At 47.7% G+C, this 27961-nt stretch overlaps 1 pseudogene; it reads left to right on the top strand.

Annotated features, from left to right (window-relative positions):
* The first annotated feature begins 3179 nt into the window (after positions 1–3179).
* Positions 3180–4549, top strand: LOC102018191 (annotated as a pseudogene).
* The last annotated feature ends 23412 nt before the right edge of the window (positions 4550–27961 follow it).

Here is a 27961-nt window from a genome sequence, read left to right as displayed (position 1 = left end):
GGTGAATGACACAACCGTCTCACTGAGTGCTTCTCCTTACCTGGCTAACAGGGCTGGACGAGGAGAGCCATGCATACTCAGCTTCTCTGTGCAGAGGTATGGGGAGCCGTTGGCACATGCACCAGGCAGCCCATCTGCCTAGCTATATGCATGGTGCTAACACTCCCAATTACAGAGCCTGAGTTTGTGACCTTAGAAAACAAGCAATCACTGGGCAGCTTGCAGACCAATAGCAGAGCCACCAAGCCCACAAGAATTTCTTTGATAAGCAGAAGCTGTGGAAAGTGGCTGGACAGGTTCCCAAGTGCTGACCTGGGCCATCATATAATCTGTTTTCCAAACTCCATTCACAGTAGTTCCAGTGGGCAGCTCTGCCTCTACTGAACTGACCTGTGACAGCTCCTGGGTCCTGGGCAGCCTCACTTCACTGACCTGGTCTCCCTATAATCTCCGCATGGCAATGACCTTATTTAGGCGATAGGATCTTAGGACGAGAGTACCCAGAGGACGGCCATCTGAGCAGGACAGATAGCAAGTTGTCTGTCAGTGATGCCACGGGCCAGCTTCCCATCTCATTTCTTTTCTTTAGATCAGAAATAAATGATAAAAAATAGAGAAAGAAATGAAGAAGGGGAAGACCTCAGTTCTTGCAATACATGGGAGTTCAGACACAGCACACTTGGGTATCCTGAAGATGCAGAAAGCTCTCTATCTGTAAGAGAACAGCTCATGGAAGCACCTACAAGATGCAAAGCAGGCACTTCTGGTGTCTGGACAGAGGCTCAGAGAGTGGGTGAGAGTCATTTCTGCCACAGAACAGGCACAGCTGTGATCTGGGTGGCAGAGAGCCAGTGGGCACTCTGGGTGCTGCCCCAAGGAACTGGACGAGCTCCTTGCAATCTTCCTGCATGCCTCACCTCCACCCACCACCTGTGGACAGAATATAGGCCCTTTGGTTTGCAGGCGGCCAGGGAAAATATGCCTAGGAACTGCCCCACATCTGATGAATGACTGACTCACAGGCTTCTTGTTGGTGGTCCCTATAGAAAACAAAAAGTCAGTGCTTCTCTCAGAATGATAGCTCCTGGCATCTTTGGGGCTGCCCCCAGGTTGTCATGCCTGTGGACCTCACATGTCCCACCTTGAAAAAAATGAACAGACAAGCAGCTTCCAGTCTGACTATAATCGTCCAAAACTTTCCATGTGACCTGGGCTTGGCATATATGGAGACTAAAGCAAGTTCTTCCCCTAGGTGCTCATGGGGCAGATTGTACAGGCAAACCAGCTTGGAAATAAAAGGGGTGGACTGAAACAACCCAGGGCTGCAGTGTGGAAGGGTGGGCACTTCCTGCCTTGCAGAAGGCTCTCAGGCTCCTTGCTCTCAGCCAAGGGAAGAAGTGTGCATTCTGAAGCGCCTGTGTCCCAGGGAGAGGATGGTATGCTGCCACCCAGATCACAGCTGGCAGCAGCTCCTTCCCCAGGCTCGGGTGCCACAGGCCCTACCATTCCGCAGGGACATCACCTCCCAATGGCTGCCTCCTTTCTCCATGTCCATCCTGTGACCCAGCACACGTGCAGAGACACACAGCAGAGAGCTCAGCAAGCTCTCAGGACCTGCAGACCACAGGGCTTTGCATCCAAGACTTCCAACTGAGAGTCAAATACAATTGCACCCCTCAGTTAGAAGCCTTGTGTGTGCAGACACAGAACTGAGCCATCTGCGGTTCATTTCACGATTTATGAGCTGGAAGTTCAGCTGCACAGACCTGGAAAAGAGGAAGGGAAAGAGAAATACATGCTCAGAGCAGGATCCTGTAAAAAACACATGCCCAGAGCTGCCCTGATCTGGAATCAGAATTTAGAATCCAGCAAGGCATCCAGTTCTCAGGATTCTGGCCCCCATTCCAGCCAGGCCTCTGTCTCTAAAGCATTACACCTGTGGCCATTTATAATTAGGCCTCCAGCAAGTGGATATTTATCAACACCAGAAAAGCTTGAGCCCTTGTCCTTGGTTGGAGGAGATGGAGCAGAGGAAATTGTGTTCCCACAGATGGTGGGCTTGAGGCTTCCTGATAACCCAGACTGCGGTGGGTGGGGGCTTCCTCCCTCTCCAGGCAAGTCAGTGGTGAGACGGAGAATTCCCTCAGTTTTTCTTGGAAGGCTCTCAGGCTTTGCCATTTTCATATCCCTATTCTTAACAAGGCTGCTAATAAGGCCTGGCTTTAAAACATCTGGTAAGCTTTGTGCAAGACGCCAGTGTTTATGAATGCAGTTATTTCCTAGTTGAGGAGGATGGAAGGTGGAAATCCAACACCAGGTAGTGGCTAAAATGCAAAACCTTGTTTATTGAACCTGCTCAGTTAGGACACATGCTTGTCAGTGTCACTGGCATCCGCAGCCCCTTTCTTTCATGTCCCTCTCCTTACTGGCATTTCACAGTGACAGAGCCAGCCAGGGGAGGCACCTGCTGTTGCCCTACTTTGTAGACTGGAAAACCATGCCTCAGCCTGACTCTATGATTCCCACAAGGTCAGAGAACTGGTGCAAAGGAGAAGCTGGAGGCAGATCACAGCTCCTCTCAGGGGTCGCTCACTGCACAGTGCCACTGGCCCCCTTTGCTGAGCAGAAAGTGGTTGCCGCTTAGCAAACTCCTGGACCAACAAGCGCAGGGCACCTAGGAGCTCTGTATCTAGGGAGAGACACACAAGTATAAGGAGTGATCAAAATATATGGTCAGTGTTAAAAAAAATTTCTTACCACCACCCCTCCCAGCTTCAAACACACTCATCCCATCATTCTTGCCACTTTCTGCAGCAGCTCTGGAGTCCTCTTTCCTAAATATCTTTACCAGGTATGATCAAAAACACCATAAAGGCTGCTGCCCAGTGCCATTCCACAGATGGTCCTGCTCATGAAACATGACCCTGTGTCCTCATCTACCTTATCTGCTGGATCTAGCACTGTGTGAATTTTGGCTCTTCCCAAAAGTCAAAATAACCATGAAAGGTAAATATTTTCAATAGATTCAAGGTATCAAGGCAGCTAGGATAGCACAATCAAAGATACTGAGGAAAGAAGACTCAGAGCTGCTGCAGAAAGTGATAAGGACAGCATTTTTCGCAGTGGGTTTGCCATGAGAGAACAGGTGAAGTGAAAACCACCACTAAATCAAAACTGCCATGGGGAAAGAGAAGACTCATATTAACATCATCCTCATCAGACCCGGGGACTCTGGCAAGTCCACCACCACTGGCCATCTGATCTACAAATGTGGTGGCATCGACAAAAGAACCATTGAAACATTTGAGAAGGAGACTTCTGAGATGGGGAAGGGTTCCTTCAAGAATGCCTGGGTCTTGGATAAACTGAAAGCCAAGCATGAGTGTGGTATCACCATTGACATCTCCCTATGAAAATTTGAGACCAGCAAGTATTACGTGACTATCACCGATGCCCCTGGACACAGAGACTTTATTAAAAACATGATTACAGGCACATATAAGGCTGACTGTACTGTGTTGATTGTTGCTGCTGGTGTTGGGGAATTTGAAGCTGGTATCTCCAAGAACATGAGCATGTCCTTCCCGCCTACTCCCTGGGTGTGAAACAAATAACTGTTGGTGTTAACAAAATGAATTCCACCGAGCCACCCTACAGCCAAAGAGATACGAGGAAATTGTTAAGGAAGTCAGTACCTACATGAAGAAAATTGGATACAACCCTGACACGGTAGCTTTTGTGCCAATTTCTGATTGGAATGGTGACTACATGCTAGAGCTGGGTGCTAATATGCTATGGTTCAAGGGATGGAAGGTCACTCAGAAAGATGGCAAAGCCAGTGGAACCACACTGTTTGAAGCTTTGGATTGCATCCTTCCACCCACTCACCCAACTGACAAGCCTTTGCGGCTGCCCCTCCAAGATGTCTACTAAATTGGTGGTATAGGTACTGTTCCTGTGGGCAGAGTGGAGACTGGTGTTCTCAAACCTGGCATGGTGGTCACCTTTACTCCAGTCAATGTCACAACTGAAGTAAAGTCTGCTGAAATGAACCATGAAGCTTTGAGTGAAACTTCCTGGGGACAATGTGGGCTTCAACATCAAGAATCTGTCTGATGTTCATTGTGGCAGTGTTGCTAGTGACAGCAAAAATGACCCACTATTGGAAGCAGCTGGTTTCACTGCTTAGGTGATTATCCTGAACCATCCCAGCCAGATCAGTGCTGGCTATACCCCTGTACCGGATTGTCACACAGCTCACATTGCTTGCAAGTTTGCTGAGCTGAAAGAAAAGATTGATTGCTGGTCTGGTAAGAAGCTGGAAAATGGGCCCAAATTTTTGAAATCTGGTGATAATGCTATTGTTGACATGGTTCCAGGCAAGCCCATGTGTACTGAGAGCTTTTCTGACTATCCATCTCTGGGTCATTTTGCTGTTTGCAATATAAAACAGACAGTTGCTGTGGGGGTCATCAAAGCAATGGACAAGAAAGCTGCTAGAGCTGGCAAGATCACCAAGTCTGACCAGAAAGATCAGAAGCCTAAATGAATAATACCCCTAACACCTGCCACTCCAGTCTTAAACAGTGGTGGAAGACCTGTCTCAGAACTGTTTCTCCCAATTGGCCATGTAAGTTTAATAGTGAAAGACTGGTTAATCATAACAATATATCTTAAAACCTTCAGAAAGAAAGGAGAATGCTTTGTGGACCATTTTTTTTTTGTGTGTGTGTGTGGCAGTTTTCAAATTATTACTTTCTCAAATCAACACTTTTTAATGGAAACAACTTGACCAAAAATCTGTCACAGAATTTTGAGACCCGTTAAAACAAAGTTTAATGAAAAAAACGTGACAAGGACAGTAGGACGAGTGTGTTCAAAGCAAGGGGGAGGAATTTGAGGGGGAAGATTTTGAGGGGGATTCATGGATAATGCGTTTTTGACCAAAATAAACCTTTTAATTTAACCATTCACCATTGTTTTCAATCACACCTCCATAATGAACCTGCTTCCACCAAGCCCACCTGGTGGCCACCAAGGCCATTGCTGAGCACGAGGATAGATGTCGAGAGCTTTGCCTCCTTGTTCACCACTTCGAGACCTGCAGACACAAGGGCCCTGAGAAGCCATGCTCAGGGGCTTTGACAGGGCACCTGGCAGTGACAGCCTTTGAGGGATGACAGCACTACAGGAAGGACGTGCAGTGACGCCAGCTACACCAGCTCCAAAGGCATGGGTTGTGTTTTCTCAGACAAGGGAGGGCTGGTGAAAATCACCTGAGGATGCCAGGGCAGCCCGGTTGGGTGATGGCTGAAGTCACCCTTGCAGTATGGTGACCGCAATCACAGAATCCCAAAGCAACATGGCTGACACCTCCTTGGCCATCAGGATGGCCACCCTTGTGTCACATTTGAAAGCAGGATCAATGGTGGTGGAGTTGGATCCTGGGGCCATAGAACCAGCAAGTCGCTGGCACCTCTTGGACCCCACAGGGCTAAGGGTCTATTTGCTGCTCTCTTCTACCATCCTGCTCCTTACTAGGTCAGTAGCACTCAGAGATAACATGACCCACAAGATACTAGGCAGCCACCCAAAGGAGAGTACTGGATAGGAATCACTTTCTTTTCCTATCATCTGTGAAAATCCAGTGCTTCTACACCCAAACTGAAGCGAGGTATAAGAATAGAGCTATTGGTATCAAGGTTGACAAAAGCATGTGTCCTTTGTGAGACATGCACACTGCATCCAATTTGGAGACACTGGTGTTCCCCAGGGTCCCTCTGTGGCCTCAGCACCACTCCCAGCCCCTGACACCTTCACCCAAAGTGCAGAGCTAAGAGGAGATGGTGTCATGGGCCAGCAAGTGCTGAACAGCTCTCCACTACCCACTGCTCTTCAGGAACGCCCCTGCCGGTCTGTGGGGCCTGACCTTGACCAAGGAGGGCTTCTACAGATGAGGTGTGAGAAAATACTGCTTGCTGTGTCCCCAAGGAGGCTATCTGTGGGCTTGTGAGTCAGGCTGGATTCTTTCTAGTGCTCTATTTTGGGCAAGGCACATGGTGCTGACCCCCAACCTGGAACAGAGACACCAGAACCTACCACAGACCCCCAGCAACAAGTGTACCCCTATGGGTAAGGTTGTCCCTGTGTTTGAGCTCTTCTCTAGTGACAGGTTCCACTGTGAGAGTGGGCTTGGTCATGCAGCAGGTAGGAAAAGTCAAGTGACCAGTCCCAAGCACCACATTTGAGGTGTTCAGCCTGACTTGCTGGATCATGGAGTGATCTTGACCTCCTATAAGGGCAGATCCAGTCACCAGGAGCAGCCTTTGAAAGAGCTAGAATAAATACTCATATTAGTTCATGCATTTTATTGAAAAGAATCAAAATATGTAAGGGACTCCTATACCAAGAACAAGGCTATATTCATCCAAGGGTTCCTGCTGTGCTTCTGGGTCATAAAGAAAGATCAAAAACCAACACATAACCACCTACTTTTAACTCCCTTCTGAATCCACATAAGCGTGCCTTCCTTCTGTCCACTAGAAGGCTCAGTGCTAAAGCCTGGCCTCTGGAGTTAAACTTCTGGCCCCAAGGGTCCAGTACAGATTAATGCTTTTGATATCTTCTCAGTCTCTGCAACTCCACAGTGCACAATCCCCAGGGAGGGAGGCAAACACATCACCGACAAGATGATCACAGTGGAGGCTGCTACACAAAGAATAAGGTGCACAAACTTCACCACCATTTCCACAACTCTGGTCTGAGGTGAGAGGAAATCTTTCAGTGCAGCTCCCCTGGGAATCAACGTGCAAAATGTGATAAATCATTGCTGGCAGTGATGATACTGACATCACCATGGTCCACACTCTAATGCTGAACAACTAGGAAATATAAAGTGGCACTAAATTTTTTATTCTTAATAAAAATACTCTTAAGATGCCTCATTTCAGTTCACCCAGAGCACATTTGGAAGACGTTGGAAGCATCTCCTCCCTTGGTCACTGTATTAGTCACTTTCCCATTGATGAGAAAAAATCCTGACACCTACAACCTAAAGGAGAGGTTTATTTGGTTCATGTTTCCAATAGGTTCAGTCAATGGTCAGCTGGATCCAAGGCAGAAATGGAATGGCAGGAAGCATGGTGGAGAAAAGCTGCTCACTCCGAGGCAGCCAGAAAGCAGAGAGAGAAGGGAGGAGCTGAGGACAAGACTGCCCTTTCAGGTCACAACCCAGTGACCACCTCCAAGATTCCCACTAATAACACATTCAAATACTAATCATCATAGGTGAATCCACTGATGAATACAGCATTCCATGATCTAATCACCTTCCATAAGTCCCACATCTAAACACATGAGATTTTGGGGCGACAGTCTAGATCTAAACTGTGAAAGTCCTGCTGGATGAAGTCTCTGTCCTGCTTAGCATCTTGGGTTCTGCCAAGGAACCATTTTATGGTGTTATGGCTTGTATCTAGATGTCCCAAGCCTCATGTGGTCAGAGGTGGAGCTTTGCAGAGGTGGCTAGATCAAGAGTGTATGACCCTGGGATTAAGTGTGTGATGCTGGGATCAAGGGTGCATGGTTACTAAAGTAGTCCACTGGTTGGTCTGGCATAGTTCTGGGTGTGGATAATGGGAAGACCCTCCTTGGGTGTAAGCGCTGCCTTCCCTAAGGGTGTGTACCCTGGATAGAATATAAAGGAAAGAAAGAGGGCTGCTGGGCTGCCCTTGTTGTTTACTGCTTCCTGCTTTTGCTGCCTGCTGCTCACCATGAATTATTTCTCCTCTGCAATGTCCCTTCCATGTCACCCTGTTTTGGAGCCAGCCTACTATGGACTGAAACCTCTAAAATACCTGAGCCAAAATAAACCTTTCCTCTTTTAACTTTGGTTTTCAAATATTTTGTTTCAGCAACAAAAAAAGGTAACTAAAACACCTGGGGATTCTCATCTTCCTCTGCCTGCTTTTAGGACAGTCATGTGATGTTTCTGAGCAGGACACAGCCAGGCTAAGAGTGATCTCTGTCCTGTACCAGCTGCTATCCCCTACATCCCTCCTCTCTCTCTCCTTTTCCATCTCCTGAGGCCATAGAGCTGGGAGCAAAACCTTTCACATCCTGCTTCCATCTATGTCAGCCCAAACTCCTATCCACATTGGTGGCCAGACAGCCCTCCCTCATGGGGCTTTCCCATGGGCTATGGAGGCCAGACAGCTTCCCAGGCCTCCACCAACAAGGTGACAGCGACCTGTCCACAGTGTGCCAAACAAACACAGACCTAGACCTCACCAGTGTCCCTTGGTACCAGTTCACCCTCGTTAACACCTGCTGGTCACCAGGCTGACCATGAGGCAAGCCTGTCCCATGATGTGGCTCATGGGGAACCTGTGTCAGAATTCCCAGGGGCAGGTTGCTAAAAATACAGTTTCTTACGCTCCATCACAAAAATACTGTGCTCATCTCTGGAAGCTTGAGCCTGGGAATCCACACCTAAGTGGAAAGAGCACAGGTAGTCAGTATGGCCATGGACATAGGGCAGCCACAGTTTAGGTCCTCAGTGTTGGGGGTACCATGGGGAGAGAAGTGGGGACAGCTCAAGGTTAGGTCCTTGAGCCCAGCTGCAGACCAGCCAGTGTTTTCTTCACACAGTTGTACTGCTGGGGCAGGAAATGGAAAGCCACCACAGACTAGCCCAGTCTCTCCTCTCCCATTCATGGTGCATGCTGTAATACACCTGTAGCACTCTGGGAGACTGAAACAGGGGGGTCACACATTTGAGCTTCACCTGGGCAACTTGACTTGTGTTTCAATGTCCCTCCAAAGCCCAAAGTGGTCATAGGTGGGGCTTTTTCAGAGGTGGCTGGACCTAGAGTGTGTGATTGATTCAGGTGCAATGCTAGGTTTAAGGCTTCTAGGATTAAGGGTGCGTGACTACTAAATCAGTCCACTGCTTGGTTTGGTACAACCCTAATTGCGATATCTAGATAGAATATAAAAGGGGCAGGAAAAAAGCTGCTAAGGTCATTTACTTGCTTTCTTTGCTACCTTCTGCCCACCATGGACTGTTTCTCCTCTGTGATGTCCCTCTGCCGTGCCACTGTGCCTTGGAGCCAGCTGATTATGGACTGAAACCTCTACAAACTGTGAGCTAAATAAACCTTTCTTCCCTTAACTTGTAGGTATTGGGTGCTTTGTCTCAGCAATGAGAAAAAGTAACTAAGATAGCAACTTAGCAAGACCTAGTCGCAAGATAAAAAATAAAAATGGCTGGGGATGTAGCTCTATGCAAAAACTCTGGGTTCAATCCCCACCGCCAAAAATAAGAAACAACCTCATGCCTCAAACAGGCTTTGGCAGAAAGAAAAGAGTCAGTTGTCTTGGTTGACCTAGAACAATCATGGCTCAGCCCTGAGGTGGAGAGGAGTCAGCTTCCAGGAGATGGGAGCCCCGAAACAAAACTGGACTGGATCAGGTTGGCACAGGCTGAGGAGGGTGAGGGAATAGCCATGTGGTAGAAGCTGGCAGAGGACTGAGCCGTGGTTTCTGGGCACATAGGACCTCAGGAAGCCAGCTCAGTCTCCAACATCCAGGCTTGCTCTCTTGGGAGCTTCCAGAGGCTGCCCCAGTGGAAACAAAGGACAGACCAGATGGATGACCACCTACAAATCTCAGTGAATGTCCCAAGCCAGCACGTTGCTCCCACCCTGTCCTCTGGAACTGGCCAGCTAGTGCCCATGTCACCAAGCAGCAGCCTCACCCTCTGTTCTGTTTTGTCACACAATATGCGGATTGGACTCCAAACAACAGCTGATTTTGGATGAAAACACTCCTGTATTTTCAGATGAAATAATATTAATTTGGACAGTGAGCATCTGATCAGAATTCCTTATAAATATTTAGATCCAGTGCCTGGGGAAGAGAGAGGCCTAGCTAGTTGTAATTAATCACAGAAAATGCACTACTTACAGCAGGAGTATCATGGAGCTCAGGATCCTGGAAGGCTCCAGACCCTGCCAGCCAGCACTGGAACAAGGCAGTGACTCTGGGGGCTGTGGTACGATGGGGTGGCTCAGGAGCAGATGCCCTGACAGGAGACCTGCAAAAGGCAAATGCATCGTGGAAGGCTGTGATCCCTGTTGAGATCCAGTGTGGGCAGCTCTGAGCAGCTCAGAGGGGAGAAGAGGGCCAGAGCTGTCATTGCTGGGAAAGTCTGTAAGGCCTTGCTACTCCAGTATTGAGCCCTGGAAGGATTACATGGGTGCCAGACCTCTGGCCTCCACCTCTGCAGGAAGAAGAATCTGATTTACTAAATGCAATTGTGCATCTGGGGAACCATAATTGTTCTGGTTTATGTCTTGATGTCCTTCAAAGCCTCCTGCACACATAAGGAGGAGCTTTTGAAAGGGTGATTGGATTATGCGGGTGGTAGAGCTGACTTGGTGTTAGGACTCTAGTCCAAAGAAGCAGGTCACTGGAAGTGTGACCTAGAAGAATTTATGTGTGACCTGGAAGTCCTTTCCTGGCTCCTCCTTTGATTGCTCTGTGCTTCTTACTGCCATACCATGAGCAGCTCTCCTCCTTCATGTCTCTCTGCCATACCTGTCTGCCCCAGAACCAGCGTACTGTGAACTGAAACCTCTACAATCTACGAGCCAGAATGAATCTCTCTCCCCTTAAAGGATGGGCGTCAAGTATTTTGTCCCAGCAATGAGGAAAGTGACTAAGACAACAGTGTTAAGTGAAATAAACCAGACAGAATGTCAGACATTGCATGGCTTCTCTTATATGAGAAACCCAATATATAAATACATTAGAGAGCAAAATGAAGGAGAAATGGCAAGAAACAGAGAAGCAGACTCTTGGAGGTTGGGAAGGGAGCAAATGATAAAGTAGGGGGCTGATAATGATCAGGAAAGGATATGTATGTACCGACTCCTGCAAATACATAACTATATACAAACACACACTAATAAGCACATTAATGAAAAGACAGATAAAAATATGAAATAAGGGGCTGGGGATATACTCAGCAGCACAAGCACCTGCCTGACAAGTGCGAGGTCCTGAGTTCGATTCCCAGTACCAAAAAACCAAATATGAAATAAATGCCAGAGTGGCTAGTCTGGATAGAATTGTACCCCATGGCTGGAAGGAAGAAAATGTATGAAGTCTTCAACACAGCCAAGCTGCCTTGCATGAAATTAGGGAGGGTGTACAGGATGTGGGGACACACACAGGCCACCTCTGCAGGGACGAGCCCTGGGCTGGGGCTTCCCTGGAGAAGTGTGGGTGGGGGGCATGTGGAAAGGAGAAGAATGCATAAGGCAGAAGGCAGGTTTCATCACAGCAGCTGCAGTCCCCAGCACGGGACCAGCACATCCTCATCACCATCCTCATCTTCCTGACCCAGACTCTCCCCTGGCCCTGAGCCTCATTCTTCTTCTCCCCAGCCTGCTGCCCCAGTGCGTTTAGAACACCTACGCTCCTTCTCCTGCGTCCCTGGTTCCCCGGCCCTGCCATTCCCTTCCTCCAGCTCACCTTCTGACCTGTCACCACAGGACAGGCACAGAGCCAAAACATGAGTCCCACCACCCAGTTTAAAAGCTCTTCAGTGAAAAAGGCCAAGTCCACTGGGGTTCAGCATGCAGGTCCTTGAGCCCAAGGCCTCTCTCTGTGATGTGAGAACCCCACTTTTATACCTGGGTCCTCATGGCTTTTGGGTCACAGTTGTACAGTCACCCGTTCACTAAAACCTACACACAACCCCAAGTCAAGCCTCACAATTCCCTTGCAGTCACCGTGGACACTGACAAGCAGCAGTGACAGGAGCCAGAGGCACTGCTTCCTGGCAGAGGGCTTGGTCTCCACAGGCATTTGGATGAAATCGGCATTAGTGGGTACTGGGTAAAGAGTACCCTCTCTGAAAAAGAAAAAAAGAAAGAGTACCCTCTCTGGTGCAGAGGACCTCACCCAATCCATGTGCACTGGTCTATATCACGATGGGCTGGGCAACTTTAGAAAGAAAGGAGGTTTATTTGGGCTCACTGTGCTGAAGGTGGACATTTGAGAGGCCCCATCTAATAATGGCCTTCTGCTGGCTGAGCCCGGAGGATGCTTGGGTCATCACATGGTAAAGGAAGAAGTCAGGTATGTGTCCCTTCTGATCTCTCACCCTCTCCCTTTAGACCACTGGGATTTGGTGATGGGGACTCCACCTTGATAGCCTTACTGCCTCCTAATACTCCAAAGCCCTGCCTCAAACACCCTGGTCTGATTGCGTTTCCTCCCCAACACTTCCCTATGAGGAGTCAATCCAGTGTGAGCGTCTAAGTCACACCAGGGCACAGCCAGAGTCCCAACAGGAACAGCACAGGGTCCAGGTCCCTGGTGGGAAGGGGACTAAGCAGCTGGGGAAAGGAAAGGGGAAGGGGGATCAGCAACCTTCAGACATGAGCTGTGGCATCTGCCTTCTGCCACCCCACCCTGAACTCTCTGGCCGGCCTCTGCAGTTGATCAGACAACTTCTTAAAATCCTTCTGCACACAGACGCTCCTAGACTAATGGTGGGGTTGGGTCCCGAGGGACCCCTCTCATGCTGAAAATATTCTAAATATACCTCCGCCTTTAGCCGTGCCCAGAATACTTCTGTAGCTGGGCAGAGCCACCAAGCACAAAGCCTGCTCTCCATTAAAGTGGCAAATGTCTTGTGTAATTTATTGAGAGCTGAGCTGAAGGTTAAAAGATGAATGGGTGTGATATTACTCCATTCTAAAGTGGAAAAATCCTTAAGTAGAACCATCCCCCACTAGGGATCCTTTGTGTGTCTATACACACATCTCTCTGGCTCTGAGGCTCTGGGAAAGGAAGAGGGTGAGCCACCCCAGTGTCCCCCTCAGCAGTGTGCAGTCTGCGTTTAGTAACTCAGCATCTGTGCCATTTCATAGAGTAATGACTCATCTAAATGGCTTCCCTGGCTTTGGTGTCCCCACTAACCCAGTGGCTCTTGCCATTCATCTGAGTTTTCCTGTGCACCTCCCAGCCACCCAGTGAAGCCCACCAGACCCCCAAGTCCCTCGCTCTTGTCCCCGCACTGCCCTCTCTTCCACTGTCACATCCTGCACAGAAACAACATACATACATGTGGTACCATCCTCCCCAGCATTAGCCTGGGGCTGGTGAATTCTGTGACTCGATGACTATGTGACACTGGGAGAATCAGAGGAGAGGGGCCCACACGGGAGACAAGTCGCACCTCCCCTGGGATCCTCAAAGCTGTGAGAACTCTGCTGTGTGTGCGTGTCAGTGTGGTTAAGGGGCACTGACATCTCCCCTACAAGAGCCTACATTCTGCCCCAGTGCTGGAAACACTTGGAGAAGTTAACAGCAACGTGAAAACAGGTGTGCTGGCCTCAGGGTCCAGGCAGTTGGATGGTCACATAGGGACACTTTAGCTCTGCAGACTCATGAGGTCTTGGAGTGAGAGATTTGGAGAGAGATCTTCATGGGATCAGGGTCAGAGGTATCCGGAAACTGTGCATTTGGGCTATGGAGCCAAAGGCTATCGTGTGCTGAGGACCACACACTAGAGTGTCACCCTGGGTCTTGGCAGCATCAGCCCCATTTGTCCTCTCCAGATCTAACTCACTGGTGTCTCTCACTGCTCCGGAGAGATCTTGAGTCAGATCTGTGAACGCCTCCAGGAACAGCAAAGTGAGAACATCAAAGAAGCAGATTTGGGTTTCCTAGCTCATTAAAAATGACAAAGCTCTTTAACAATTCCCACTGTCCCCAAGTGCTAGTGCCTGTCAGCAGTAGCAGTGTGTGTCCTCCCTGGGGAGGGGAATGGCAGAGGAACAGGGAGGCAAGAACACCAGTGCAGCTACAGGACACAAACCAGAGAGGGGGTTGCTGAGTGCCCTGGGATCCTCCCAGTTCCAAGAACCCCTGAACAGACTTTAGTCCTCTCTCTCCTTAGAGAACATCTGTGAAACCCCGCTCCCTGTACACAGAGTCTGCACTGGGTTTGAACCGACCCAGGGTCTGTTGCCTCTGGGTACAAATTTCAAGAATGCTCTATTTATTATTTTTGTCATTTTTCTTCTGGAAACCAATGACACCCAGAATGGAGGTGTGAATTATGCTCCAATAATAATGTGTGTTGCAAAGCAAATCGTCTCAGTGTAACAAGGGATTAGCCCATGTACTCTTCATCTTTCCTGTCATTGGGAAAAAAGCAACTTAAAGAAATATCTTAAAGGAGGGGTTCATTTGGCTCACGATTTTAAAGGGTTCAGTCCATGGTCAGCTGCACCAAGAGTGCTCTGAGACAGAGCATCATGGTGGGAGGGTGTGGCGGAAGAACAAGGAAGCAGAGTGAACAGGGAGAGGAAAAGGGTTGAAGATAAGAATAAACCCCTCTGGGTCACATCCCCATGACCCTCTTCCTCCAACTGGACCTACCTCCTAACAGCACATTCCACTGTGTACTTGTCAGTAGATTAACTCATTATGAGTTTAGTGCCTGCATAATCCAGTCACCTTCTAAAAGTCCCAGTTTTGCCTGTGGAAGCTTTTGAGGGACATTTTTGTCTAAGCTACCACATCCCATCAGGAATAACCAGTTCTGAATATCAGTGGAAATAACAATCACAATCCAAATGATGGCCAAAGTTGCTGGTCTGAGATGGGAATATTCATAACAGAGAAATGGTCAGAGAGAAATGCCAGATAGTTTTCACTTACAGTGCCAGCTATGCCACAGCTCTCATTAAAATTGCCACTTGAGACAGACAGGGTGGCACAAGGGAATAATACCAGCACTTGGAGAGGCTGAGGAAGGAAGATCACAAATTTGAGCTTATCCCAGGCAATTTAGAAATTTTGCAAAACACTATCTCAAAATTTTTTTTTAAATTTAAAAAGGGCTGGAGAGGTAGTTCAGTGCAAAGGCCCTGGATTCAGACCCTAGCACAATCAATCAATCAATCAATCAATCAATCAATCAAGTTGGCATCCCAACAGGCCCTGTGGAGCAGTGGCTTCCAGAGAATATACCTCTCAAGTTGCACCATCTTGGCTAAATCTCTACCTGTGCCACTTCCTAAGAATTTGACTTTGAAACTTCAACACAGCTTAATGAACCTGTTCCCTGCCTGAAAGACAGGGTTCACAGGTCTCCTGAGGTTGCTGAGCTAATGATCTAGCCACAGTCATTACCAGTTGAGCAACAGACACAATCTGGCCCACAGCACATCTTACCACCTCTCCCTGCTCACTGAATGTGGAGGAACATTTCCAAACTGACCGTACCATCTGAGCAACTTGGTTGAAGATAAAAATATGTAATATAACAACCACTGTTCATTCCTATCACTTTGTTCTAAAACTCTGTTTCATTCTTTTTGTTTTTGTTTTGTTTTGTTTTTGTCTATGTTGTTGGTATTTTGCTATTGTTGTTTTTTTATTCTCTTTAAAATAAAAATTATTTTATTTTAATAAAAAGTTATTTTATTTTAATTAAAAAAAAAGGAAGAGGGAGGCCTTGTAAACACAGGTGGCAATATGTACTTTGCTACATCCCAGAGCCAGAGCATCTATGAAGAAGGAGGAGAAGGTGGACGCATCCCTGGGATCCTGTGTGTGATGGGGCACCTCCTCAGCAGTCCTGGTGAGCAAGGATAGCAGAATTATCCTGCCCACTAACTAGCTGACAATCCTGGGCTATACCTATGAAAAGTTCCTCAGAGGGCTATGAAAGTATTGGATGGGTTAATAAATTGGGTAGCATTTAGAATCCATGCTAATTCTCCAGTAATATTAGTCATCCATTTAGGTCAAGAATCAGCAAAGTGAGTACATATGTTAGTCTTTTTTTTTTTTTTCCTTTGACCCTGGGACAAAATACCCAACTCCCACAACTTAAAAGAAGGAAAGATTTATTTTTGGTTCATTTTTCAGCCTGTGGCTGCCTGGCTCTAATGCAGGGCAGTATGGCAGAGCTGCTCACATCTTGGTATCCAGGAAGTAGGAAGAAGAGGGTGGAGCCGGGGAGGGAGATACACACTTCCAGGTCACAGTCCCAGTGATCCACCTCTTTTGACCCACCTGACATCAAGCTAACTGTAGCACACCCTAATCCAGTCACCTTCCACAAACCTCACCTCTGTGTTTATGAGGCTTTGGGGCACATTCAGATAAAAATCATAACCGACCGTTTCTATTTGTGTAAACAAAGTCCTGCAACCCAGCTTGCTCATTACTTTTGATGACAAATGCAGTTTCTCATCACAGTGGAAGAGTCCAGTCATGAGCTCTGCAAGCTACATTCATTACCCAGATCTTCACTGAGGAAGTTTGCTGACCCCTAGTCTACATGCATCCCACCTTCTGTATCCTTTCCCCAGGAGGGTTCAGGATGGCTGGATGTAGTCCTAAGCCTGTCATGGAGACTGATGTCTCTTGCAAGTCCTCCAGGGAAAGGGTGGCTTAGGAGACCCTCAGGTGGCTAAAGCCACCTGCAAGACAGGATCCCACCTACAAAGGTGCTTTGAGCCCCTGGAGGCAGGGCCTCTGCTGTGCCTACCTGTGACCTGAATAATGAGGACACCAAAACACTTAGGCCCCCCTCTTCTCACCTTTTAATCTTTAGGACTAGGAACTAGAACTCCAGTCCTTAAATCTTAAAGAGTAAGTTCAATTATCACATAAACACTTAGTGCTAATTTTTTTTAGTTTTATCATCTTTTATGTCATTATTCCAATGAATTGTGTTGACAAACACTGAACTCTAGCTTCAAAGAATAAGGTGCTGGTTTTTGAAGTGTGGTGTTGTTTGATAACAAGATCTTCTCAGAGATCGCAGCTCTGGAGATGGGTTGGAATATTATTCAATCCTTATTTATACATAACCAACAACACAGATCTGTGTATTTAGAAGTAAGTGGACAGATAGACTATCTCATATCATATCATTTATAGGAGACAGCCTAAATAGCTACTGAGATACGTTTCTACATTTCTGATCATTCCATTTCTAAGTACTGCTGATAATTTATACTAAAAAAAGAACTCTTTGCTATTTCTCTTTAACAAAAGATCCTAAGGTTGAGATTTCTCTGGAGTCTCCTTGAACTATCTCTTGGCTAAGTGGCATGAAGATAATAGAAACTGCTTCTTGGCACAAGGTGTTTACAGTATGATGCTGCTGTCACAACTTTTCCTTTACCAAGGCTTCTCTTTGCTCACTTTAAATATGAGGTGGCCCCCAAAGATACATGCAGTGAGGGCTTAGTCCTCATTCAACAACTTGCAGAGGGATCTAGAGAGGTGATTGGACCATGAAGATGTCAAACTTATCATCCATGGATGAGTTCTTGGCTTAATGGCTGCCAGAAGTAGGGCTAGTTGAAGGAAGCAAGTCATGGAGAACATGACCTTGAGGAATTTATCTGATCATAGCTTCTTCCTCTCTACCTCTCCCTTTCTGCTTCCTGGCTGCCATACAGTGAGCAGCTTTCCTCCACCACTCCCTTCCTCCATGACTTCCTGACTCATCTCAGGCCCAGACACTGGAGCCAAGCAAGCATGGACTGAAACCACTAGAACTGTGAGCCAAAGAAAACTTTCCTCTTTTAAGTTGAATTTCTCAGGTATTTAGTTACAGTGATAAAGAGCTGACTAATTTAAGATGGTTGCTGACCTTCCTTTCCACTGGACCTCTGTCACCAGCACCATGCACCCCACTCAGGACCTGAAAGATTACTGCTTTTCATCTTCTAACTCCCCAATACTGACTAAGAAGTGTGCATAGGAGGAAGACCAAGGTTGGGAGCCAATCATGGCCACACAGTCATTTGTTTTCCAAGTCACAGCATGTGACAATGAAAGGTGATTGTTAACAATTACGTCTGGGCTGGGGGTATAGCTCAGTGGCACAGCTTCTGCTTGGCAAGCACAAGGTCCTAAGTTCGATCCCCAGTACCAAAAAAAAAAAAAAAAATGCCTGTGAACAGCAGGGTTGAAGCAGGCCTGCAGGGCTGGAGGAATGATCACCCTAAGTACATGACATGGGCAAAAAGCCAAAGACACAGGAGAAATTGCAGATCTGAATCTCCAGAAGAACATCAGCAAACCCAAAGCCTGAGTTGAATGTCTCCTTGGCATTTATGTAGCACCCTGAGCCTGCATTCACCATGAGACACACATCATTTCTATCTCATTTGTCATTGACTGCTCTCCCTAAACAACTATGGGCAAACTGAGGACAATTCTGCATTTTATAACTTCACTAGATCCTCCTAACCTCCAAAATTATTTGAGCTGGCTTGAAGATCTCTAAATAGTTGTGAACTCTTCAAGTAAATGCAAGTTGGATGGGAAGAAAAGAAATAAAAAACTGGGATAATATTAATACAAAACTCATTTAAGGTGAATAGTATTAAATTGTCAACATCCGATCCATTTAAACTTACAAACATGAAATTTGCACATGGTTTGATTCAATCTTTTCTTTTTTTGACAGAATCTTGCTAAACTGCCCGCGTTAGAGTTGAACTTGCGATCTTCCTGCCTCGGCCTCCCAGTTTGTATTAGGATTACAAGGTGCACCATGAATCCAGTTCTTTGCCCCTGCTTCCACAATGTCTAACACCATATCTTATACCAATTAAGTATTCAGAAAACTTGGAAGAAAAGAAAGGAGGGAAAGAGGGAAGGAACGAAGGAAAGAAGGAAAAGAAGAAGGAAGGGAGGAAGTAATTAACAAAATGATGTTGTTCTGTGCTGAGAAGATATAACTTTTTGGAGGTGAGAAAGGGTATCACACCCAGACAGAGGCCCTGTATTTATTCCATCAAGAGGGAAAGCTATATTATACAAAGGAAAAAACACTAAATTTAGCCAGTCACATTCTGATAGGATACCATGTAAAATCAAGTAAAAATAACCATGGTGCAATGCAAAACTGAGAGAAATACATTTGGCCATTTGACTGATTTAGGAGAATAACCTTACTTACTGCCCTAACAAATAACTCATCACAAGTATAACACTGAAACACACTCAGAATGTACTTCTGACCCATGTAATAGAACTTGGGGGTCAGCAGGCCAGTGGGGCATGGCTGTATGGCCTATATCTTGATGTTCCCCAAGCCTCATGCATTCATAGGTGGGGCTTTTGGAAGGTGGCTGTGTCATAGATGTGTGGTAGTGGATTGGCCAACTGATAGGTTTTGCATAGTTCTAGGTGTGGATGATGGATTTATTGAAGAGGAAAGACCCACCCTGGGTGTGGGTGGCACCAACCAGTAGGTTTGTAACCACGGAATAAAAAGGGAAAGAAGAAGTAGGGCGTACTACTTCCTGTCCACCACGCCATGAGCTGTTTCTCCTCTGCCAGGCCCCTCTGCCATGCCATGTTGCCTTGCAGCTAGCCAATCGTGGGCTGAAACTTCTACTAACTGTGAGTCAAAGTAAAGCTTTCCTCCTTTAACTTGTGGGTGTCGAGGATTGTATCCTAGCAATGAGAAAGTAACTAAGATAGTGGCCATTCAGGGCCCTGGCTAAAGAGGCCCCCAGAAACATAGGGACATGTGTGGTGCTCTCCCAGAGGTAGCTCAGAGCCATTTAACTCCTATTCCACAAGCCTCATGGAGTTAGGAGGTCTCTCCCACCACAGATGAGGCTGGGAACAGGGTTTAGGAAGAGAAAAGTAAGACACTGGGGAACAGCTCAGCAGATGAGAGGCATGGAGTCCTCTAGGGCTCCACCACAGGTGGCAAATGTATTTTCCCGATTCAGAGATGCACTTGATGAATATCCACACACCCTGATGAGACAGGTACACTGTATTAGCATTTTTCATGATCTGGGAGTTCTGGGTGCACAGTCATGGCTATGGACAGCCATGTGGCTGGGAGCACCTGGCCTGGATGGGCAGAGGAGCCAATCTAAAGCCAAAAAACTTGCACTGCATCCCAACACCATATTGCTTCATCTGTCATTCATTCATTCAACAACTGTTTATTGAGAGTCCCCCAAATTCTAGCTTTCCCAAGAGATCTTCTCTCAATGTTCTAATGGGCGTCTCCTCCAGTATCCATGCTTCAGTCTCATCCTTCTTGTTTTAAACACCCCTCTTTCCTGTGCTATTAGTCTTTAGGGGTGGGGGTTGCCTTGCTTATGGCTCTGGGAATGTGCATGTGACCTGGTCCCCACCATGCAGAGCTCACATTGCCCGCCTATGAGTGGCTCATTCAGGATAACCTGGCAACAGGCTGGGCCCTTGAGGTTCCTTCCCAGGTCCTTGCTGGAGGCCACTAGAGCTGAGCCACTTTGGTATCTGGGATATCTCTGCACCTGGGCATGTTTCCAAAGGTGGTGGGCCTGCCTAATCCTGTCTGCTGGAGGAGCCCGAGCTGGGAGGGGAGGGAGCTCCAGGGGATCAGTGTGTGACATATAGTTTCACCCTGTCTCTGAGGACGCAGTTGCAGAGACTGACATCAAAAACAAGTCCTATGGTACAGAGAGAAATGAGCTGTGATTTAAAAATACAATGAATGCTTAAATTTTTAAAAGTATTATGGTTTAAAAAAGCATACCGCCATACTGAAGATCTTTAGCTGCAGTGTCCTGGCTGTCCTAAATTGATTCAAAATGGTTCCCTTTTAAGATCATTTTGACTTTGGGGAAGAACCAGAGGTCGCATAGTGCCAGATGCAGTGACTAAGATGGATGAGGACACACCGTCGTGTTTTTATGAGCCTGCTCTTCTTTTGCATGATGCTCAGCAGCAGCACTCACCATACTTTTTATCACACTTTGTAAAGACCTTCAGGAAAGAGGACTCCAGAGCAGCAGCAGAAAGTGGCAAGAACAATGGGACAAGTGTGTGCTAAGTGAGGGGGAAGATTTTGAGGGAGATTCATGGCAATTCATCTTCTACTGCAGCACATTTTTTAAATTTAAATATTCACTGTATATTGTGATCATTCCTTGTGTAGATAAAAAAACACAAAAGCTATTCTACTGATACTGCCACAAGCTCTGAGAGAGGCATTGCTACTTGCCCTTTATCACCCAAGGTCCCTGCTTCTCATGCACCAGAGCCCCTGAGCATCTAAGGGCCACCAGCCAGACCAGGAGAACCTGTGGGTGCCTGGCAGGTCCAGCAAACCAGGAACAAAGCTGGCCGGGAGGGGTGGGAGTGTTAGAATCACTGGAAGAAGCAGAGGGTGCTTGGGGAACAAGGCTGGCAACACAGCATTAGAGAAGGTGTTGTTGAAGCCCTGTGAGCTCAGAGAGGACGTGTTCCCAGGGTTTGGGGCTGGGAGCACAATCCTGGTTCCAGGGCTGTTTTCCTTAGGTTGCCGCAGACTTCCGTTCAGATGGTTTTGTTACAGACCATTGTTCTCATTCCTGAATTTCACATCGAATCTTCAAACAACACAATAAATATGTCCCCACAGCTCTGCACAAGTATATAATCAGCGATTTCTGCAAATGTCTTCCCTTTATATATTTCTTATAACTTCCAGGGGTTTTTTTCCTAAGTTCTTTTGTAATAAAAAAAAAAAAAGCTATTTTTAACCAAATATAAATACCAGCCATTGTGCTGGTTTGAATAGAGTATTTTTAAATGGGTCACAAGGATTTTCCCATGGAAAGGCCGCCACTGGGTGTGCGGTCCCCAAACCTGACCCAGCTGACACTGTCCCTGTCTCCCTGCCTTGGTGGGTGGCCAGAGGCCTAGACAGCCCGTCAGCCCCGCACAGTACCCCCAAAGGCTATGGTGTCTCTTGGGGTCTCCAGAGCTTTCCCTCCCAAAGCACTGAAGGACAGAAGGGGCTTCCATCTATGGAAGAACCTTGCTGGATCCTTCCATTGTGGAAGCCACAATTGCATATGGCAGAAAATTTAGGGAATGAAGAAAAGAAAGTAAGAAAACCCAAAATGGCCTGTAATCCCAGTGTCCCCAAGTAGCTATAAACCTTCCTGATTCTTCTCCCTAAGCCACAGTGACAACAATGTGTGGGGTCATGGTTGGGGTCATGGTTGGGGTCACAGCTGGGGTCACACGCAAACCCAGCCCGCTGCACGTTCCTTAGGAGTGTGACCCTGCTCACCATGCAGCCCTGCCACTTTTTGCATTTCTTTAGTCCATGTTTATGGCATTCACTGTGGGGCGTTGGCACATGGACAAGACACAGCTCCTTTCTTTTTACATCCCTTCCACTGAGGCCCTTTCATCTTCTTTCCATCTCTTAGTCCCCTTCCCATCTGTCAGACATCTACCTCCCTATTTCCCATTGTGTATCTTTCATTGATTTATTTATACTTTGGGTTTCTCATAAGAGAAACCATATGATTTTAAAGTTTATGTGTCTGATTTAGTTCATTTAACATTATGCTCTCAATGTGAACCCATTTTTCTACAGATGACTGAAGTTTATCTTTCTTTGTGGCAAAGTAGTTCTCCATTGTGACTATATGTCCATCAACAGATAAATAGGTAAAGAACAGTTCTTCCAGAAAGATGGGCCTCAAAGATCAATGACAGTCGGCCCTACTGACTGAAGTGGGAATGGTGGTACTTAGTCTAGGGGATCACTTTGGATTCTGCTTGTGAGTGATTTTGGGGGGACATAGGGATCTCAGGTTTACTGGGGTAGCCTTCTCCCACAATGCACCCAGATTATCAGAGAGCCACATAGGAAGAGATGACCAAGCAGACACTAAGAGACAATCATGCACCTCATTCACCAGATCTGGCATCGTATGACTTCTGGCTGTTCCTCAAAGACAAAATGACCAGGAAAGGAAAATGTGTTGAACCCATTCAGGACACTGAGGCAACCGAGACGGCACAACTGAAGACCCTTGGGAAAGAGGACTCCAGAGCTGCTGCAGGAAGTAGCAAAGACGATGGGATGAGAGTGTTCCAAGCCAGGGGAGGACTCTGAGGGGATTCACAGCGATGTGCCATTTACTGTAATACATTTCTTTGAATTTAAACACTCACTGTATTCTTCAGTTCCATCACAGAAACTCCTGCTGTACAAATTGGGAGGAGGCAGAATGGCTGCAAGTGAGGAGTGCAGGGTCCTGGGGCTGAGCCTAACAGGGTCTTCCTAGAGTACCTCTTTTGAGCCTGTTTGCCACGTAGGAGCTGAGCAGCCCCTTCTCTTGGAGCTGGGGCACCATCACCCCGTCTCAGGCAGGGACATGCCCAGCAGTCCCAACCAGACCAGAGGGACCTCCCTTGTGATCCTGTCTTCCTCCCAGCATGACTGATTGCAGTTATGTCCCTGCAGGCAAGCACAACCTGTCAGCCAGGCCCCGTGTCAAAGCTGAGTGCCCCTGCCTCCCCGCAGTGACGTCCTGGAAAGCCCCCAGCCATATCACTCCAGCAGTTTTTTCATCATGTCAATATTTTCAATAAACAGCCCTTTGCTTGAGTGCTCTTAGGAATATGATTAACATAATTCCCCCTCACTTTCTCAAAATTTGATGTTTACAAGGGTATTTTGGCAAGAGCATAATTCGAGCTGACTGGGACATTCTGCAGGAACAATGCTCCTTTACGTGCAATATTAATATTGCTGCTAGAGTGAGCCACAGTGCTCAGCCATGCTAATCCTCAGCCACTTCTCTGGGGCATTAGGAGGAGAAACGCAGACATTTCCTGGAGGAACAGGAGCTCCCAAACTCTGGAGTTGCCAGCTGAGCCAATTCCTCCAGGAACTGGGTCAGGTTATTTATTTATTCTTCAAGTATCAGTTCATATTTCACTTCTTCCCGGAAGCCCTCTGGCTTCTCTGTCCACTCTGAGTTGAGTTATTCTTTCTCTTAGCCTCCATTGTACTCTTAGTATTTATACTACTGTGCTTATAATACTATAGTACTATAGCAAAATACATTAGTTGATCCAGGTTCTTCTTGTTGTAAATTACCGAGGCTTCTCAGCCTCAGGACTCCAGTGGCAGGATGGTGTCAGCACACGGCAGGCATGTAAGTGGCCTGTTCATGTAAGTAGCATTCATCCCCTGCCCCCTGCCCAGCCTTGCACCGGGCTGGGATTGATTCTTTACCAATAAAAAGAGCAAGACCAAACCATCCACAGGCAGCATGTCTGTGATGAGGTCACAGGGATGATGACTGTGACCTTTCCCTCCTGGGAGCTGATAGGGTCCCCTTCAGCTCTGCAGAGAGGGCTGCAGCTTGGTGCAGCCTGAGCCACAGAAACTAACATCCAGACGCCTCTGACCTGTACTGTTTTCATTTACGATTTTTCAACTTCACAATTGTGGGGAAGCTATAAGCATTCATTAAACCCTGCTTGGAATTCTGAATGTGGATCTTTCTCCAGGCTGGCGATATGTGATTCTGGGCTACAGCAGCAGCTCTCAGTTGGCCCTGAAATCACGAGGGGAAGCCATGGAGATACAGTGTGGGGCATTGCTGAGCTAGGATGTTAGGTAGGCTAGACACACCCAGCGCATTTTAGATTGTGGATACTGTCTATGATAGGGTGGGTTTATCAGGCTGTAACGTCATCATGAGGTCGGGAAACATCTGTCAAAAATGCTTTTGTTTGAACCCCTAAGCTGTGGTGTAACTCGTTATGCGACAACACTGACCAATGCAGTGCTCAACTGTTGATCCGAACTGAATCGAACCGAGGAGCACGCACTGCTTAGTTGAGGATCCTGAGAGTAACAGGCAGAAAGAGCGAGGGGAGCACACTCACGTCAACAGAGCTGCCCAAAATGGGGACACAGTGGGACACAAAACCATTCTTTGAAGCATAAATGTGATAGGTTTAGGACAGATAAAACCACGTCCTGATGACAAAATGTGCTGAATAAGGCCGTCACCTGGGGTCAAACATTACTGAGCTCAAATCCTGTCACGTAGAACACTGTGACCCTGAGAAAATACTTACTCAGCTTCTCTGGACTTTTTGGGCATATCTTTCAAATCCCAAACCTCAGCTTGCACTAGGAATGGCTTCAGGCAATATTTAAGAAATCTCCACCATTGACATCTAATTGCAGAGCTTCAACGAGACTTCGTTGATGCAAAGACCAATACAGCCTCTGCAGCTCTGGGGACCTCTCCACCCTCAGGGACAGAGTGACAGATCCCCATGGTGTCCATGACCCCATGTGATCCACAAGGACTGGCTCTCTGGACCCCTCTGGGCACACAGCGCTCACCAGAGATTATGTAGGCAAATGAAAAATATAAAAGTAAAACGGACTTCTATTTGCAACCACTTTTGATAAATTTGAGGATGAGAGACCTACACGATATCATTAACTACAAGCCCTTTGAGGAAGCATTAATGAGGGACCCTGTTCCCCTTGCCACCTCCCTCCAGAGATGAAAAGCCATGCTGGGCATAGCACACATCTAATTGAGAGCCGAGTTCCCAGGGGCTGTGCTTGTACAAGTGTCAGGCTTACACAGGATCCTGGGAGCCACCTTACCCAAATGCATCCCCACATCACTGTGTGCTACGGCATCCTGAGGCCCGCAACTTCTGCCCAAAGCACCCCTGAAGAGCCAAAACACCTGCAAGGACACACCTGGCCTGGGTCACCACCTGGAGGTGCAGAAGGAGGCCTGTCTTTGTTCAAAGACTGCCCCATTCTCTACACGTGTCCAGCCCCATAGGAAACCTCCCTCCTACAAATTCTCTGATTCTCTTAAACATCACAAATGGAACCTCACACTCACAAAGAAACAGCAGTCTATGTCCTAGTGATTCTGCAGTGCCATGGATTGTGCCGTCCTGGTGGCTGGGAGCTGTGGGTGTGGCTGTCACATGGACTCATGGACAGAAGTCACCTCTCCCAGCCCATCTAGTGTCATCCTGCCACCTTCAATTTCAACTGTGCACTGGATTTTATACCTACAAAGACTTTGATTACTTCATTGATAATGGTGTGATTAATCTTGAAAAACTACTCTTCTCTTTTACATTCAAGGAAGAATGGAGAGCCAACCTCTACCCAGATATAAGCCAAGTGAATAGAAGCCTCAGGGGTCTCAGTGGATTGATGCCTTTCCCATAATGCAGGACAGAAATTACTCACTGTGTAGAATTCAGCATGGGGTTGGCAGTGAGGCTTCTCCACCTTTTCATTAGCTCTTAGTAAAGTTCCTTTTTTTTTTTTTTTTTTGGCAATACTTGCAATTGAACCCAGGGCCTTTACATTGAGCTAAATCTCAATCCTTTTATTTTCTTGAGACATAGTTTTGCTAAGCTGTAATAGAACTTTTGGTCCTCCTGCCTCAGCCTCCCAAAGTGCTAGGATTACAGGCATGCACCACTGAGCCCAGGTGGCCAAGTCCCACTTCTGTGGATTTCTGGTTCAACCACAGCCCTGAAACGACGGGGAGGGCAGTGAACAGACACTGGATGCATCAACAACACAGAGACAGTGCACACCCACCCAGCTGGCCTTGGCTTCTCTGGCTGTGTCAAAATGAGTGTGGGGACTTGGAGGAGCAAACATCAGCAGTATCACACTCCTCAAAGCAGCTATACCCAGGTAGAAAGCATATGAGAACAGAGACGTGGCTTCACCTCAGAGATGAGGATCAGCTGCATCTTGGGGATATTGCAGGTCCCATGGATGCCCCACCCGATTCTGAAGGAAGGACTTATGCTGCCATTGACCCAGCCAGGACCCTGCCACTGGCTTCCGCTGCTGAGGGAGAGGCTCTGTCTGGGGGACGTGAGCGTTGGCTGCTCTGGAATTGGGTCTCCAGCAGTGCCCTTGAGGGGCGGGTGCGGGGTGGGAGATCCTCGGTCACGGTCCACATAGAGGTAGGAATGAGAGCATTGGCAGGGACCAACACCCTGACACCTCCATCCTGCTCTGGCCATGCAACTTTGGGATCCTTATTTTGTGCCTTGGAGCCTCCATGTCCCCCTCATAAATTCACTGGGATTCCAGTTTGGCAAGGAAGAGGGACACTTGCCTCGTCTTTGCATGTGTCCCTGCCCGTTACTCCCCTCATGACCAGCAGATCCATCCATGGAACATCAGCCCCTGACAGCGGTACGCAGTCATGCAGAATGGCACAGGAAGGGATGGGACCTGCCAGAGGGAACCAGGGCTTGGGTGGGCACTGTGGCCACACTGGCAGAGGGCAACCTTGGCCTTGACAAAAGTGTCACCTGACTGCATAGCATGACCTTGACTGGACTCAGAAGGGAGAGGAGGCTGGTGAAGGCGGAGCCCACGCTAGCACCTGTGAAGCCCGAGATCACACCTCTTTTGAGGAAGCCCGATAAGAGCGTGTTACTAGGAGCATAAAAATAAACCCCAACAAGCAATGCCTGGGTGTGCTAGCAGTGGACTCAAGGGGCAGTGCCAGAGGCTGGAAACAGTGACCCGTGCCAGGACCTCCGCTCGGCAGTGTTGGGTGCTGCTCGGAGCACGAACTGCTCCTCCACCTTTGCCAGAATTTGGAACCAACCAAGGGCCACAGGGACCCTGGACTAGTCAGAAGGAGGCTCTGCTTCCTGATCTGGACCCCAGATGGACAATGTGGAAACTGGCCTCCCACGCTGACCTGTTCCAAACATGAGCTGGGGACCAGCTCCTGGGGGAAGAGGGTAGGGGAACCCCCAAACCTCATCTCCAACTTGCAATTGGACAAATCTGTCACCCTTGAGAGAGGAGCAAGTGCAGTGGCAGGATCAAGGCAGACGGTGCATAGACGTCCCCCCCCATGCGTGAAGCCAGGGGCAGGGAGCCCGTGTTTCCCAAACAGGTGCACCTTGGGTTTCTGAACGATGGGCACCTGTAACTGCTAACATGCCCTCTGGCTGCAAGACAGACTTTAGACCATGTCCTGGGACCCCTCCACTTCTAGCTTCCTCTGTATAACTGGGGCCAGGTGCACTGGTGTAGGGGTCCAAGATTCCCCTGGGAGAGACAGAGGCA

This window comes from Chinchilla lanigera, unplaced genomic scaffold (genome assembly GCF_000276665.1).
Source record: "Chinchilla lanigera isolate Chin_1 unplaced genomic scaffold, ChiLan1.0 scaffold00086, whole genome shotgun sequence".
NCBI lineage: Eukaryota > Metazoa > Chordata > Mammalia > Rodentia > Chinchillidae > Chinchilla > Chinchilla lanigera.
The sequence above is the reverse complement of the archived record's forward strand: the minus strand, read 5'-3'. Positions and strand labels throughout refer to the sequence as shown.